At 33.0% G+C, this 13,021-nt stretch overlaps 1 protein-coding gene across 1 annotated transcript in view; it reads right to left on the reverse strand.

The window, feature by feature from the left end:
• The window catches only part of svr (Carboxypeptidase D svr), a 125,262-nt gene that overhangs the window by 99,867 nt on the left and 12,374 nt on the right, over nt 1–13,021 (reverse strand). The window lies entirely within an intron of this gene.

Here is a 13,021-nt window from a genome sequence, read left to right on the forward strand (position 1 = left end):
GTGAGATTCAAATAAAAACTGAGATTTGTATTTTTAATTTTTTTCCGTCATCAGGTAGTACACCGTTTTGATTTACTTCTCCATTCCTTTTAATTCTGCAATATCTATTACTGTCAACAAATTTTCTTCAAAGTCTTCAACTACAAGAATTTTCCAGAAAATAAGCTCTATTTAAGGATATGGCTATCCTACCTTCATAGTTGCCGGTTTCCTCAATTGTAGTCTTCCTTTATTAACCGAAAATTCAGACACCAGTACAATAAGATTTGTTCATCTTCAAGCATATTAATAAGTTTGTCAACCAAACAGCCCGCAGATTGTGAATTCGGGCCTGCAATTCATTTTTTCTTTAACATCAGGAATGTGCAGTTAGTGAAATTCATTTATTAAGTGTACTATGAAAATCTGATACGTGGGGTAGCACAGTTTAAAAGATGTATCTAGGTGTTTAATGAAGAACAAGAGAATGCATATGATAAAACTTGATGTAAATCACCATCTTTAGTGGTCCACCAAAAATGTACAATCATCCAGACAGAAGACTTTGTGCATAGGATTAACATAAAAGTTCATATGGACCAACATTTCACAATTTATGCACTCTAAAATTTCTTGAAATTTCAAGATCTGTGCTACATGAATTTGTCATATAGAAAACATGGAAAGGTGTAGTATAATTCCTAACTAGCTTTACTACAAAATAATGCTTGGCCACACTATATAGCTGTTATGAAAAATCCTATTACTTCTTTTGAATGGAAACTGGTCACCTCCTCTGTATCCCTGACTTGGTGCCTACTAACCTTCACCTCCTTCTAAACCTTAAGAACTGACAAATGACTTGCATTTTGATAACAACGATGAATGTAAAAATGAAGTTACAAAATGAATAATGATAAAAGTAGCCAATTTCTATATGTAGAATAAATGCTTATATCAAGCATCAATGAGAGCTTCAATAATGAAGTTAACTATGTTGAAGGTACTTTTAAGCTGCTGGAATCTGATAAAAGTATAAAGTTCAATACATTATTTGTTGTAGTTTTTTAATAACCTAATAGAACTTAATTTCTGGAAAACCCATGCATTTTTGCAGTCTATTTCATCTTCCCTAAATGTTATTTTTATCTTCTACATTTGCTTCCACTACATAGTGTTCTTATTCCATCCCTCCTTCTTCTTTCTTCTTTAGTCCTCTTCCTAACTTTCAATATTTTCCTACCACATCAAACTCCTCTGTTCTTTCTCTTTCTGGTTTTCAAATCATCCAAATTTCACAGTATTTGCACTGCATATAAATATTTTTAAAGCATCTTTAATTCCAAAATCTACTTTTCATACTGGGACTTAATGAAAAGCTTTCTTGCAAAAAACCTTTTCAGCAAGAAAACTCTCCTTACTCGTACTAAACTGTTTTTAACATATTTTTAAAATGTCCATCCTTTCTAATTTTACTGTCTAAATAATGAAATTCTTTGACTTTTGATATATTAGGCTCTCCTAGCTCAATGTTTAACTCACCATTATCTTCTATTTTATAACCTTTGTTTACTGTTAATTGTTTGCTTATTAGATTTTTAACTGAAACAAAAATGGTTAATTAGGTTGTTAAGGTTTTCATGGATTTATTAAATCACTGCTTTTAAAAACAACCTATCTTATTATAAACTGCTTTGGTACAACAAGGCTGCCAAAAATGTTATGATAATGATCAGTCTTTATCTACTAGATAAAGAAATCAACAACAAAGATAAATAACATACCAGATGTGATTGGAAAGTTTTAAGACAGGTGCTGCCACTGCTCAATAGGAGAGAGTAGATTTACCCGCATGTGTGGAAGGGAAAGCTTGTTTTATCCCTGAACATCCTGAAAAGATCACTGTGATATCTTTGTTCAGTAGAGAGCGGCATCCTGGTGAGTGAAGACGCATTTTTAGTTCTCGATGGATTATTGATTTTGTAAAAAGGATAAAAAAAAAGGAAACAATGAGTTAGTGTCATTTTTTTTTGAAATTCTCATTAGCTTCAAGACATATGAACTCTTTTAAAACAGCTTTCAGGGATAAATGTATGAGCCGGTCAGATGTTTTTATCTGGTTCAACAGATTCAAAGATTGTTGCAAATCAGTCGAAGATAACTCCAAGTCTGGCTGGTCTTCCACTTCAAAACCAATGAAAACATTCTGAAAGTTGACAATTTAGTGTACTCTGGCCACAATTAGGGAGATGGCTGATGAACTGAATTTAAGTTTCTATGCAGTTCAGTCAATTTTAACTGAAAATTTGAACATGCATCGTCAAGTGTCAACGAATTGTTGTCAGACTAGCAGAAACAACAACACTGACTTCAAGTGTCTTACAACTGATTAATCAGGTCAAAACTGACTTAGATTTATTAAATAGGGTATTACAGGTGACGAATGATGTGATTATGGGTATGACCCAGAAACAAAGGCACAATCAATGTACTGGAAGGGTCCTACCAATTTCACCACAACTGAAAAAAGTGCGACAAAATCATTTGACAGGTGGTGTTCTTCGATTTTACATGTACACGCATCACAATTTTGCCCCTAGAGGGCAGACAATTAACCAGGGATATTATAAAAGTGTGCTTCAGCATTTGTGTGAAAATATGCAAAAAAAATGCCAACTATGGCAAGACTAGAATTGGATCCTCCATCACAATATACTGGGCCACTGCGCATTCTCAATTGTGGAATTTTTGACAAAATTCCAAATTCCTGTGCTTCTGGGACCCCCCCCCTATTCCCCTGACTTAACTCCTGCTGACTTCTACCGTTTCCTAAATTGAAATTTTTGCTGAAAGTGAACCGATTCAACTCAATTAAAGACATCCAGGCAAATACAGAGAGGATTCTTAAAACCCTTAAGAAAGAACATTTCTAGAAATGCTTCCAAAAGTGGAAATGCTGTTAGAGTCTATGTGTTCAGTCTGAAGGGAACTACTTTGAAGGAGATCTATCACAATAGCCTGTAAGCACAACCAATTTGAAATTACAAGTCCAGTTTTAAATTGTCCAATCATACCTCATAAACTGTAACATTTGTGACAAGTTTGTTTACAACAAAACAGGTCTTAAGCTGAATGCACAGTTACCATTTTAAAAATTTTACTTATATCAAATTTATTTTACTGTTGTAACTCTACATAATTTATAATAACAGTAAGAAAGTAATAAGGATTACATACCTATCCTTTTCATCTAAAAAATATCAGTTATAGTTACAATCACACTTAAACAAAAAATTTAATTACGCAATATATTAATCCACTATATTATATATTACAATTAGAGTTAAAATAAGTATGATTAATGAAAATTACTATTTTACATTGCCTTTTTTTAATAAAAAAAGGTAACCTTTGCTAAAGTAATTAGCCATTAATAAATTGCATCAGCATATAATGAAATTGTACCAAATGTTGTTTAACATCAGTTTTTTATACGAACAGGTTTATTAAATCTAGCTTTGATGTCGGCAGTTTACCTTACTTTAAATCCTTAAATTTCAACGTTTCTACTCCTTGAGATATGCAAGTATAGATAAGGGAAGGCTGAAAAGTTTCCAGCCTGATAAAGAAAACAAGTTTTTTTTCGAATGTTTTGCTTTTATTTTTCAAAATAATCTCTGCAAAGGCTAATACAATTTTTTCATATACTTTTCATAATAGTGCTCTAAAGCAGTTACACCAACTTTATAATGTGATGTGTTGAGCTCCTCAAAATATCCATTTACAGGATCAATGACTTCCTTGTTGCTCTCAAATTATTGGCTCTAGCAAGCCATTTTTAGGAAATAGGCAGTCACTGGGTGCTAGATTTGGAGAAAAAGACTGTTGGGAAAGAACTTGGAACTTCAGTTCAGTGATTTTACCCGTTGCAATGATTGACAAATGAGGTTGTACATTATCATAGTGAAACAATTTTTTTCGCTAGATATGGTCATTTCCTTTTTACTTCGTCACTCAAATGTTGCAATAAATTTGCATAGTATTCACCATTAATCATTTTACCCTTTTCAATAAATATAATTCCTTTTGCATCCCACAAAACAGTTGCCATAACCTTACTGGTTGATAAAGTTGTTTTTGCCTTCTTTGGGGTTGGTTCACCAAGTCCAGTCTTGTTTTGACTGTTATTTACTTTCAAGAGTGTAGTGTACCCAACGCCCCACCCAGTTATACATTAACACAAAAATTCACTGGGGTTTCGCCTGTACAGCACCAAATTCCCAGTTGTAACAATTTTCTGTCGCAACTTTTGTTCGAGCGTTAGCAAATGCAACACCCACCTTCCACAGAGCTTCTCCAAATAATTATGTAAAATATTACCTAAATGTTCATTTAACATTTTAGCAGTCTTAGCTATCTCACGCTCTTTTAATCTGCTGTCCCTCAGCACGATTACATGGATTTTCTCTAACGTTTTGGGAGTTGTGACCTCAACCTTTTTATAACCATACGTTTTTCCAATTTCTCCATTTTCAAGAAATTATCAAAGGTGTCTTTTTATAAGCTGTTAAACCTAGACTAACAGAGCTACTAATCTACAAATTTGGTATACAAGCTAGTGAAGGATAGAATGCCAGTAAGAAATTAGTGGTGGCACAAATTAAATTGTGGTGGCACAATCTATGTCAGGCTGGAAACTTCTCAGCCCACCCTCATACAACCATCAATTTATGCATATGGGATTGTAATTTTTTATCATCTTATTCAGGATCCTTATTATATAATTATTAGTTAATCATCAAATCATCACTATTATGGTTGTATTATTAATGATACTTATAATAAAGTTACGTATTTTTTAATAATATTCAAGAAAATAATTAACAATTCATTTCAATTTTTTTAAATTTTTATAAGTGGATGAATAGTTGTCACACCTATAGGAGCATATACAAGGCTCGGCTGATAAATTTTGCACACTTGCATGCTACACGGACACAAAAGGTACTATTGAGTAGGGCGTAGCAGCACGTAATAGCTAAAATTCCCCCTCTACAACCCTGCGATAATGCACTGAAATCCATTTACTGGATTGTTTTCAGTAGTACTTAAAATGGAGTCAAGTACGGCCAATATGTCATATACAGTTAAAACAGCACGCAGTGATCAAATTTTTAATAGCAGAAAACTTGAATCTTAAGAATATTTTTCTTTGTTTAAAAGCAGTTTACATTATTGAAACGGTTCACAAGAGTACTGTGAATAGATAGATGTTGAAATTTTGTGACTGTGAAGCTGGTAAAGCGATAATTGAGCACACACCTCGCAGCGGACAGCCAGTTTCTGTGACTGACAAGAAACATCGAAAGGAGGTAGATGATTTGCTTCAAAGTAACCGGTGAATCACCCAGCAGTGCTATTCAGTTAGGCATATCTAAAGAACAAGTAGGCTATATTATCAAGAAATTGGGTTACCATAAAATCTGTGCACAATGGATACTTTATAAACTCTCTGATGGCTCTCCACAAGCTGAAGTTTGAGCCTATTCCGCATCTGCCATACTCACCGGATTTGGCTGCATGCGACTTCCACTTCTTCTTTCATCTCAAGAGGGAACTATACACCACCGACGATGAGGTGAAGAAAGCTGTGGCCACTTGGATCCAAGAAAGACCACCAGAAAGTTTCAGAGACGGAATGCAAAAACTTGTCACACGTTGGGAAAAGTGTATAAGTGTAAACGAACATTATATTGAAAAATAAATACTGCATTTTGTAGCTAAGGTATTGTACTTTTATTAATTTTTTATTTCATTCCAAGTCTAAAAATCATAATAGAAGAATATACACATGGAAGAATCCAGGTGATAGTGCAAGTTGTCAGATAGATTATATCATGGTAAAACAAAAATTTACAAATCAACTCGTCAACTGCAAAGCTTACCCTGGAGCAGACATTAATAGCGAACATAATTTAGTGATAATGAAATGTAGATTGGAGTTTAAAAGCAAGAAGAAAAAGTGTCAGGTGAATAAGTAGAATTTAGAGAAGCTTGAGGAAAAGGAGGTAAAGAAGATTTTTGAGGAGAACATCGCAAGAGGTTCGAGTAAAAAAGGTAAGGTAGAAAATATAGAAGAAGAATGGGAGAATGTTAAAAAGAAAATTTGTAAATTAGCAGAAGTGAATGTAGGTGGAACAAAGAGAACTGGTAGAAAACCCTGGATAGCAAAGGATATATTGGAGCTGATGGATGAAAATAGAAAGTATAAGAATGCTAATCATGAACAGGTTAAACGAACTATCGAAAATTAAGAAACACTATAAACAGGAGTGCAAATTAGTGAAAGAATAGTGGATTAAAGAGAGTGATCAGAAGTGGACAGAGAAATGATCATTGGTAAAACAGACGGATCATACAGGAAAGTTAAGGAGAATTTTGTGGTACATAAACTAAAATCTAATAAAGTGCTAAACAAAGATGGTACACCAATTTATAATACAAAAGAAAAGGTTGATAGATGGGTGGAATATATTGATGATTTATATGGAGAAAATGAATTAAAAACTGGTGTTATAGAGGAAGAAGAAGAGGATGAAAGGGGAGATACAATAGTGAGATCTGAATTTAAGAGAGCATTAAAAGATTTGATTGGCAGAAAGGCTCCTGGGATAGATGGGATACCTGCAGAAATACAGCTCACCTGGGGCGAGGAAGCGATAGATAGATTATACAAACTGGGGTGTAATATTTACGAAAAAGGGGAAGTTCAGTTAGACTTCAAAAAGAGTGTTATTGTCATGGTACCTAATAAAGCAGGAGCAGATAAATGTGAAGGATATAGGACAATTAACTTAACTACTCGTGCATCAAAAATCTTAACTAGAATTCTGTACAGAAGAATTGAGAGGAGAGTGGAAGAAGTGTTAGGAGAAGATCGATTTGGTTTCAGGAAAAGTATACGGACAAGGGAAGCAATTTTAGCAATCAGAATAATAGTAGAAGGAAGATTAAAGAAAAACAAACCAACATACTTGGCATTTATAGACTCAAAAAAGGCATTTGATAATGTAGATGGGAATAAAATTTTCAGCATTTTAAAAAATATAGGGTTCAAGTATAGAGATAGAAGAACAATTGCTAACGTTTACAGGAACCAAACAGCAACAGTAATAATTGAAAAAAATAAGAAAGAAGCCGTAATAAAACAGGGAGTCTGAAAAGGATGTTCCCTATCCCCATTACTTTTTAATCTTTACATAGAACTAGTAGTTAATGATGTTAAAGAACAATTTAGATCCGGAGCAACAGTACAATAAGCGATATAAAATGCTGCATAGCACAGGTGAAATGAGCTTTCAGTCAGAAATATAATTTGCTTATATCAAAAATTAATTTAAATGTCAGAAAAACATTTTTGAAAGTATGTGTTTGGAGTATAGCTTTATATGGAAGTGAAACTTGAACGATTGGAGTCCCTGAGAAGAAAAGATTGAAAGGTTTTAAAGTGTGATGTTATAGGAGAATGTTAAAAATCAGATGGTTGGATAAAGTGACAAATGAAGAGTTATTGTGGCAAACTGATGAAGAGAGAACCATTCGGAAAAATATAGTTAAAAGAAGAGACAGACTTATAGGCCACATATTAAGGCATCCTGGAATAATCGCTTTAATATTGGAGGGGCATGTAGACAGGAAAAATTTTGCAGGTAGGCAATGTTTGGAATATGTAAAACAAATTTTTAGGGATGTAGGGGGTTTACTGAAATATAACGACTGGCACTAGATAGGGAACCTTGGAGAGCTGCATGAAACCAATCAAGTGATGAAGACAAAAAAAATTTCATTCCAATATCTCTTTTCATTCCTATGCTACACATACATGTACAAAATTTATCATCGAGTCTCATGTATAATATATTAGTAGTTTGACTTATATTTAGTTTATGGGTCTAATTTATCATTTTAATTTAACTTATTTATTACTGTACATAATTCAAAAACTAATTTACTCATACATTCACAGTTTTTAACATAATTAATAATTACTTTTCTCTCAAATGACTAGATTTAATTGAAGATCCAAGAAATTGAATAGCACAATTTAACCTTATAGAATGTCACTTACTAGCTACTCTACAAATGTAGAGTAACTAGCCCTTCTGTTCTTATTAAGATTATGATAAATACCCTTTAATTAGATATCATTTGAAAGTGCATCTACACTCTTGTTTTTTAATGTTATGAAATATATTTGACAAAAATCAACCAAAAGCCCACTGCCATTAAAGTTAACATCTGTACCGATTCCCATGTAAAAGTTTAAGACCCTTATTATTCAAGGAAAACACATTAACTTATAAAACACACTAACCCCTCTAGACATGATATGAAACTAGCTATTTCCTTAATTAAATTAAGGTTCCGTTGACGTTTTCAACAAAATTTCACACTATCCATTGATTTATAAAAATTTAACAAAACATCCGTTGCTGCTGATCATAGTAAACCCTATGAGCAGATGCTCTACAGTTGACTATCTAGATCACTATATCATCTTAAGTCACGCAACTCTTTCTTCAGGAGGTATACAAAGAATGCTAAGTACCATCATTACCCACATCTCTAGATAAGTTAGACTCACAGCTTAACAACAGTTATCAAAGCGCCAGTGAAAACAGGCACACTGGAACAATATGGTTAGAATTTAATGATACAACAAAAGAAGTTACATAGAGCAATTACAAGCAACAAACAAAACTTTTAGAGCCATAAAATCAAAATGTTATTGTTGCTGACTTAACTAAACTAAACTATTATATACATTAGCAAACTTTTTTCTTTTTTTTTTTTTTAATTGAAACAGGATCTCATATGATTCATTTATCCTCTTATCCAGATGTCAAAAAAGTAACATCAGCACCTTCCTACTCAAACTTTGTAAGTTCAACTACAAATTTTCATATAAATAATCAAAGGTAAAAAATGTATTAACTTGGCATAGTTAACTTACCTTAAGTTTTTCCACAAGATGTATATATATGCAGATATATTTATACATACATATACACCCTGACATTGAACAAGCTATAGAAAATGAATATACATATATCATTACTTTTGTGATAAATAATCATCATTATAATTAAATATACACATAAACCTAAACTAAATATTATAAAATCAGATCCACACATTTCACCATTAGAATCAGTGTGCACAAACAAGAATGGCTTTTACAGTCATAATATTGTCAGCATAATATTTACGATCAACATTGTTTAAAGTACACAATTTTAGATAACTACATTACTGATAACACACATAATCACTCACTGTCACACAGCCTTCACTATGAAGGAGTGTATAGAAGAAAATGAATAATTTCAAACATTTAATACTTAGGAAAAGGAATTATTTAAACACTGTTAAATGAATCCTATTATACATAGCTGTTAAGTCAAGTAGGCATGACAAAACAATTCATAAAGTGAAATTCACATATCAAGTTTTAATTAAATATTATGTCATGTAGTTTTAATAACTGGTACTTAATGAGCAGGAAAGAGTTTACATCACAAAAAAATCAATGTGTACAGTACACAGTTTTAAATATATTTTGATAGATAAATCTCAACATTCTTTCAACATCAAACATGTTTTTCTTGGTCAAAATTTGAAGTTTCCTTCTTAGTATGGTTCCACGTTACAAGATTCACCACACCAAAGGAAATTCTGACCTAAAATTTAAAAAATGTATTTTTTAACTCATTACCGATTTTTGTAGCTCGTTATTAACTACCTTCATAAAAATTGCCCTTGAAATAACTCTTCATCCACTTTTTTGCTGAAAAGTGCCTTTGACAAAATAATTTGTCATTATGAATTGGCCTGTTTTATTCTGCTTTTTTGATGAGTTACTACAATGTGTGCGAGTCTAGTTCCATTTTTACTCTAATTTAATGCTGAAGCGATAGTAGAATATCGGTTCTCTATTCTATATGTCTTGTTTTGTGTAACCTTCTGAACAGCTATTACCATACATTTTTTTTTTTTTTTTTTTTATTTTTCCTTAAGTTGCATATGTGTTAGTTTTATTATTTCTTTGTATTATTTATTGTTTTCTTTTATCGTTTTCATAATTTTACTATTATTTTCATGTAATTTTCAGTCATATTTTTATTTTCAACTATTTGTGTCTGTGGATGTGACTGTACAAAAGTAAGAAAAACAAGAGTTGTTTATAATAACTTAACTTTAGTAATTTTTTATGTGAGTAAACAATCTTTGTGTTATTATTTGAATTACTTACTAGTGTTTTACAACATTATTGATATGACAATTAGGTACTCTAAGTGATATTTATTAGTACAAAATGGCCTCTTCATGACGTGTAAATGGTAGTGATATAATTGTATATTTAAATATTACTTTTTACACTGCATGATTTGATTTGCATAGCATTTCTCCTGCCACCACCCCATTCGGTCACCCTAAAGCATAAGACTGAATGTCTGTGCCATAAACGGCTACTGAGCCTCAAATCAGTTTAGCAACCAGTGTCCTAACTAGCTCCTAGAGCTAACCTAATTGTGTGAGCGAACTAAGCATGGTGCCACACACCACTTGCTTCGTGTCCCACAGCTCACTTGTCATATATTTACTAAAATGGATAGGCGCACCCCATCAACTACCAAAATATATATGACATTCAATAAATTAAATTTATCACATCAAGACAGCAATTCGCTGCCACGCCTAGGTCGCTGAATGCCAGCAAGTACCAGTCCACCAATATTTAAGCGCTTGGAGCTTTAATTGGCTGATGGCCAGCCATAACTCTCGGGTAGCTTCCCACAGCAGTGAGGTAAGAATCTTTTCCTTAAATAAACTACTGATGCCAGTTGAACAAAGCAACGACATCAAGGAACATCCAGACGGTCCGACAATGCGGCTCACGCCACATTGGCTTGCCGCTTATGATTGGCCAATTTTCCCCTTGACCTCTAAGTTTCAGGGTGGCCTGAGTTCTGGCACCCCCCCCCCCCACAAGAACTGGGCAGTCAAACATCATATGCTTGTTTGACTGTGGACCTCCCCGCAGACACACAGCTCATCAGCTGCCAGGTGGAACCGAAACAAATAATGTTCAAGTTCACGTGGTTGGAGAGCACCTCGGCACCCGTTGCCCTTAAAAACGAAGGAGAGACACATACATTGCATGATAAGAAAAATGCATAAATAGGTTCTTAAATTTTGTCATATTTCATTGCATAAATAAAAAATAACTAAAAAAAAAAATGGGCAAAATAACAAAGGTTTAGTAAAAACAAAAGGGCATAATGATTTTCTTTTTCAAAATAAAGAACCACTAAGAGGTTAAATATATTTCATATTCAAGGACTTTTTATATTTTTTGGAACACCTTTTATCTTAAATAATTTTTTTTAAATTATACAATTTTATTACACTGTCAGAATTCCAAGACTTGCTTTTTATTGACATCCTTCATTTTAAATATTTTACATTTAATATTATTATTATTATTATTACTGACAGTCTGTCCACAAACAAAGACTGTTTTCTACAGAGTTGTTCCCAAGAAACTGGTTTAGAAGTGTTAATAATAATACCATCTCTTAAGATAGCTAGGTTGACTTTTCAGCTATATTCTTACTTTCCTATTGATTCTGGACATCTTCAGTCTTTAGGCCATTTAACATCTAACAGTATGTGTGTTCTACTTCATCGTTGGGTAGTAAACTTGTGTACTGTCCAGCTGGTCTGGGGCCTAGCAACATGCTGTGGTTTTGCTAGTAAGATTAACTTATTGGTTTTTTCCACAGGATGGCTAAAAAGACCAACATTTCATAGGGTTTTACCAGTTCTTCCCTAATACATTTTGGATATTTTCACCTTTCCTGCTGGTTTTAATTTTCACCTTAACATCTGTCCTGTTAGGTGGGTCATATGATAAAACTTTTTTGTGGTCTGATGCAGATCAGGGAAGTGATCCACTTTCCTACTAAACTGAGGCCACAGGTTGAGCTATTTTATCATTTTTTTTATTTCTATATTGAACAGATAGACATAACTGAAGGTACACAAAGTGTTGAATTTAGTTACAGTAAGGTTAAGATAGTTTATTTGTAGATAGGATGACTCCTTCTACAGTCAAGTGTTGTAAATGTGCTTAAGGTTTTTATGGTAAACAAAAACAACTCCCATGTAATAGCCTGTGCAGGGCATTATTTCATTTAGTGGGTGGATATTGCCAATGGAAATTTTGGGTTTTTGATGGTTAATGGAGTTAGTAAATACATTTGATATGAATGCTCACAAATCCTTAAAGGTGATCGTACACCAATTTCCAATACCAGGCAATTACATCTTAATATCAAAGCGGATGCAATTAAAGATGTTAAAAACTACCAGCTCAATTGAAATAGGAGAATAATGTCATCATTAAAACAACATGCTTGTTTAATAGTTTCTAAGTTCAGCCTATCTTTAATTTAGAGCAACAAATGGGCCAAATGTTAGTGCAGATCAGTGACTGAATTTAGGTCCACTTCTATTTATCATGTTTATTAATGACATCAGGAAAGATATAAATTCAAAGTTAATCAAATTTGATGTCAAAATATGTGACAAAGTGAACTCTTTTAAAGAAATTCAAACCTTCAAGAGGATGTCTATAAGATACACAAATGGTCAATTGAGAATGAAATGCCTCTTAATCTTGATAAGACTCTTAAGATCTATACTAGGAAGACATTACTGGTGAAGTACAAATATAGAATAGGATCCCAAGTAGAATGTCCTGTACAGACAATTTGTGATTTAAGCATTACCTTTGATGCTAAATTACTTTCTATACAATATGTACATATCATCACATTAAAAGCATGAAGGAATCTTGGGCTGCTTTTTCAGGTGTCTAGGTGCTTCAAGCAAATTAATACTATCAAGTTCCTCTACCAAGTACTTGTCAGATCGGTCTTGGAATAATGTACTCTGTTTTGGGATTGTGACAAAGAGA

Source organism: Lycorma delicatula, chromosome 4, assembly GCF_047948215.1.
Source record: "Lycorma delicatula isolate Av1 chromosome 4, ASM4794821v1, whole genome shotgun sequence".
Taxonomy (NCBI): domain Eukaryota; kingdom Metazoa; phylum Arthropoda; class Insecta; order Hemiptera; family Fulgoridae; genus Lycorma; species Lycorma delicatula.